The sequence below is a fragment of the Rhinoderma darwinii genome, chromosome 4 (genome assembly GCF_050947455.1).
Source record: "Rhinoderma darwinii isolate aRhiDar2 chromosome 4, aRhiDar2.hap1, whole genome shotgun sequence".
Lineage (NCBI taxonomy): Eukaryota > Metazoa > Chordata > Amphibia > Anura > Rhinodermatidae > Rhinoderma > Rhinoderma darwinii.
In genome coordinates, this window is record NC_134690.1 from 315,677,992 (window position 1) to 315,683,991 (window position 6,000).

A 6,000-nucleotide genomic window follows, 5' to 3' on the forward strand; every position below is an offset into this window, starting at 1 on the left:
CTCGTCCCGCAAAAAACAAAGTATCATACAGCTATGTCGGACAAAAAAATGAAAACGTTATGAGTGCCGGGATGCATAGAGGGAAATGTAAAAAAAAATGTTCGGTACTTAAGGCCAAAATTGGCCGTGTCCTTAAGAGGGTTAAACCGCTTTATAAATGAAAATATTGAACCAAAGCATAGAAAATAATATATCGCCAAAACTCTGCATCTCCCCCTGTATCCTATACTGCCCTGAGCTACTGGAGCGTAGGAGATGTCATATAGTTTCTTAAGCTCTTCACGCATTTGGACGTAAGTATACGTCCGCTTTAGCGAAGCATTCCCGCGTATGGACATGCATTTATGACTATTCGATGGTGCGGGCACAGGAGCTGTACCTGTGCCATCCTCATCGGGTTCCGGTTGTAATATACAGAAAACTTGCCACTGCATTGGCCAGGATCAGCGTTGCCGACGGTCCTGGCTGTTTAACCCCTTAGATGCTGCAGTTGGCTGCGATATCTAAGTGGTTAAACAGAGGGGGCTTCCTCTGTCACCCATGGATGCAGCACGATTGTAGGTTGCTTATGGATTGCCATGGCAGTATCCCTCAGGCTGTACTGAATAGATTGCCTGTCTGTTTTGACTGACAGGCGATAATGCTGTGGTATAATAAGTTATATCAAGGCAATATAGAAGCAATGAAATAATCACATTTTGAAGTCCCTTAGTGGGACTAAAAAAATAAAGTATATAAAAAAAATGCATAAAAAAAATGACTTTGCAAAAGTGTGTAAAAAAACAAATACAAAGACACTTATATTTTACTGCCATAATAGTAATGGCCAGCATAATGAAGTTAAAGTTTTATTTAAACTTGAAAAATTAAAAAAAATGCATAAAACAACGATGCAATTGTGTTTTGTGTTTTTTTTGTTCCAATCCTCACTAAAAAAAAGCAATTTTTTAATTTGTATGTACTTTAGAATAGTTATTCTTGTAGTTAGAAACAACAAGCCCACATATGGCTACATCGACAGAAAAAAAAACGTTTTGGCTCTTCGAATAAAACCTTTTTTTTTTCTTTCCATAACGTGGTTTTATTGTGAAAAAGTAGTAAAACATAAAAAGAATTTATACATACTTGGTATTGCCATAATTGAACAGACCTATATGTAAGGTTTTGCAATAACAGACCCATTCACTTTCATTGAACGCGGACACCTTTCTGTATCACATATAACCGATTCAAGAAGGAAAGCAACAGAAATCTGCATAACCATAAGTCCAGGACAAGTCACACATGGAAATGTGTGGACAGATGGGTCGATTTCAGGGTGTGAAACCCTAACAGCATCAGAAATGCAATAGAGAACCAAAAAAGGATTGACGCTGGAAAACGGAGAAGTAGGAAATATACAAAAAATACTTTATTAACATTGATAACACAATATAAAATGAATCCAAAAAACCACAGTAAAAACAGGGATCTTTGGCTGGTAAATGTAGTCAAACCATATAGCTACGCAAGGGAATGGTACAAAAAGTGCATGTGCGTCCTTAAATGAGGTGGTAAATGTATGTATACATCCGTTAAATGGCAGTCTGTACAAGAAATGGTTCAATGAAGTGCGTATATAAATATGCAATATAACAGACTACATACAAGTGTATCAGGTGGTTTTATAGTAGCAAGAAAACAGATGGCGCAGCACAAGTGCCACTCGACATACTAAGTACAAAGGAGCGAAAACATGCAAGGCAAAGTAAATGAAAGAGTAAGTGAAAATATTTTTCAAAGGGTCAATGAGGTCTCACATATCCATGGTAGTGGAACAAGGTAAGTGCAGCCAAAGTCCACCCCAACGCGCGTTTCGGCGCTAATGCCTTCGTCTGAACTTCATTGAACCATTTCTTGTACAGACTGCCATTTAACGGATGTATACATACATTTACCACCTCATTTAAGGACGCACATGCACTTTTTGTACCATTCCCTTGCGTAGCTATATGGTTTAACTACATTTACCAGCCAAAGATCCCTGTTTTTACTGTGGTTTTTTTGGATTCTTTTTATATTGTGTTATCAATGTTAATAAAGTATTTTTTGTATATTTCCTACTTCTCAGTTTTCCAGCATCAATCCTTCTTTTTTGGTTCTCTACCTTTCTGTATCACGTCTATCGTGTCCATAGAAGTCTATGGGGGAAGCCAAAATTGCTGATGGCTACGGAGGTGCGTCCGCAAATATGGATAACCATCCGCAAGTACAGAAGTGTTGCTAAGCGACACAAAGGGGATTTGCCATCAACCAGGCCGCTTTTTTTTTTTTTTTGCCGATCCGCATATACGGATGCACTACGGACCATATTGGCGGATACCATTCAGCAGAAATAGGTACGTTGCTGATGAACCGTATTTGCGGATACGGTCGTGTGCATGGGGCCTAAGGCCATGATTTTCGGGTTGGCCGGGGGTGAAGTGTCACCCGCAAGCCACCCGCAAATTGCGGGCTGTGCACATGGCTACGGCCATTACTTGCTATGAGCCTGGACCGCCGAACACAGCCGTAATAAGACTTGCCCGTTCTTTCTGCGGTCTGGGCTCCTGGGCCATGCATGGACCGTGGAAACCACCGTCGTGTGCATAGCCCCATAGGCATGAATGGGGATGCAATTCTCCTGTGGCTCTTCGGGGGAATTGCGGCCGTAAAAGCACGTTCGTGTGTGTTTGTTTTTTTCCCACCAGAAATGGTTCGTGAAAGTTAATAATTTATATGTATCCCAAAATACTGCAAAAAGCAAACAAAACAAGCCCTCCTATAGCACGAGTGGTTAGCACTATTGCCCTGTAGCGCTTTGGTCCTGGGTTCAAATCCAACCAAGGACCTTGATGGAGTTTGTATGTTCTCCGTGTTTGCGTGGGTTTCCTCCAGGTACTTCGGGTACCTCCCACAACCATACCAATAGGGAATTTAGATTGTGAGCCCCAATGGGGACAGTAAGTAATGAACTCTTTACAGTGCTGCAGAATATGTTTGCGCTATATAAATAACAGACATAAATATAGCTACGCCGGCAGGAAAATAAAACATTATGGCTTTCAAATGCAGCAATTCAATAACTGGTAAAATTCCTGCAGTACTGAAGGGGTTAAAGCTGATCTGTAGAGCTGTGTTTTGTGTATAGATTCACATCTTGTATTAAAAAAATAAAAAGCAAGCTAAAGCCTACTTGTCATTTGGAGTTACTCTTTTTCTACATTTTAAGCATTGAATATTAATGTTTGCTACCATGGTTCACACACACACACACACACACACACACACGCGCATACACGCGTGCGAAAGTTTAGGGTCACTTAGAAATTTCCTTATTTTTGCAAGAAAAGCACAGTTTTTTTTCAATGAAGATAACATTAAATTAATCAGAAATACACTCTATACATTGTTAATGTGCTAAATGACTATTCTAGCTGCAAACGTCTGGTTTTTAATGCAATATCTACATAGGTGTATAGAGGCCCATTTCCAGCAACCATCACGCCAGTGTTCTAATGGTACATTGTGTTTGCTAACTGTGTTAGAAAGCTAATGGATGATTAGAAAACCCTTGTGCAATTATGTTAGCATCGCTGTAAACCGTTTTGCTGTTTAGAGGAGCTATAAAACGGACCTTCCTTTGAGCTAGTTGAGAATCTGGAGCATTACATTTCTGGGTTTGATTAAACTCTCAAAATGGCTAGAAAAAGAGAGCTTTCATGTGAAACTCGACAGTCTATTCTTGTTTTTAGAAATAAAGGCTATTCCATGCGAGAAATTGGCAAGAAACTGAAGATTTCTTACAACGGTGTGTACTACTCCCTTCACAGGACAGCACAAACCGGCTCTAACCAGAGAAGTGGGAGGCCCCGCTGCACAACTGAGCAACAAGATAAGTACATTAGAATCTCTAGTTTGAGAAATAGACGCCTCGCAGGTCCTCAACTGGCAGCTTCATTAAATAGTACCCGCAAAACGCCAGTGTCAACGTCTACAGTGAAGAGGCAACTCCGGGATGCTGGCCTTCAGGGCAGAGTGGCAAAGAAAAAGCCATATCTGAGACTGGCTAATAAATGGAAAAGATTAATATGGGCAAAAGCACACAGACATCGGACAGAGGAAGGTTGGAAAAAAGTGTTATGGACAGAGGAATCGAAGTTTGAGGTGTTTGGATCACACAGAAGAACATTTGTGAGACGCAGAACAACTGAAAAGATGCTGGAAGCGTGCCTGACGCCATCTGTCAAGCATGGTGGAGGTAATGTGATGGTCTGGGGTTGCTTTGGTGCTGGTAAAGTGGGAGATTTGTACAAGGTAAAAGGGATTTTGAATAAGGAAGGCTATCACTCCATTTTGCAACGCCATGCCATACCCTGTGGACAGCGCTTGATTGGAGCCAATTTCATCCTACAACAGGACAATGACCCAAAGCACACAAATTATGCAAGAACTATTTAGGGAAGAAGCAGGCAGCTGGTATTCTATCTGTAATGGAGTGGCCAGTGCAGTCACTAGATCTCAACCCCATAGAGCTGTTGTGGGAGCAGCTTGACCGTATGGTACGCAAGAAGTGCCCATCAAGCCAATCCAACTTGTGGGAGGGGCTTCTGGAAGCATGGGGTGAAATTTCTCCCGATTTACCTCAGCAAATTAACAGCTAGAATGCCAAAGGTCTGCAATGCTGTAATTGCTGCAAATGGAGCATTCTTTGACGAAAGCAAAGTTTGAAGGAGAAAATTATTATTTCAAATAAAAATCATTATTTCTAACCTTGCCAATGTCTTGACTATATTTTCTACTCATTTTGCAACTCATTTCATAAATATAAGTGTGTTTTCATGGAAAACACAAAATTGTCTGGGTGACCCCAAACTTTTGAACGGTAGTGTGTATGTGTGCATATATATATATATATATATATATATATATATATATATATATATATATATATATTATAATTATATATTTTTTTTCTCCTTGTAATAAAGTACAAAATCCAATGAGGTGGACTGTACTGTGTGGAAAATGTTTGGTGCTAAATAGCTCTCAATCCTTAGAATTTACATAACTGGATATTTGGAGAATGTATTATGAAGTACTGGAAACCTTTTTAATGTATTTCACTTGAAAAATCCTTAATCAAAATGACGGAACCCTTGCACAACTGAGATAAACGGGAACTATTGGCACCGGATCTGTAACCATTGAAATCAAAGGTGCTGGAAACCTTTTAGTTTCCATTTGTGTCAGCCAGGGTCCCGTTCTAACGGAAAGCTCCGTCTGAATGGGACACTAGCGCAGATGTGAACGAAGCCTTACTGACCTGGAAGAAAGGCTGACATTTGGATTAGTTTATTGCCCACTTCCCCTGCCAATAATAGCCCCTGTTACTCTCCACTGGGCCGCCGCTTCATTGTGTCTGTCACTTATTCCACCCACCCCCGGTAGGCTCTGCCCATTGTTCGTTTAGCTTTCAGACCTCACTAATATCACTGGCCTCTCCCTGTCTCATTATGCAGGAGCCATCTTGTGGTGAGAAAAGAGCTATTTTTTTTTCTGAGGGTGGGTTTTTCAGGGCGTTCAAGCGCATGAGTCCTCGCTTCCTGGAGGAGGAGGGTAGTGTTCCATGGCTGAGAATGTGTATCTGTATCCACCTGACCTGACTGCAGGTGTCCAATTGCAGCGGTTTTGGGGCATGGCCTATTTCTCCCACTCTGTGCTCCTTCAGTCAGGCAAGCTCTGCATGGAACCCCAGACTGACCAAGTATTACTGGCTCTAGGACAGCACACACACACCTGGAAGTGGATAGGACCAGTCCTTGGCACCACTTTTTCTCCTACAGTTTCCCCATCTTCGTCTCTCAGCAGTTTTGTTTATTTTCTAGAGTAGGGGTCCTTCACCTAGCAGACTTGGGTAACTAAGCAGCCATTACCCCTTTCTTAGGCAGAAATAATTGTCCTGCTATGCAGTGCCTGAGT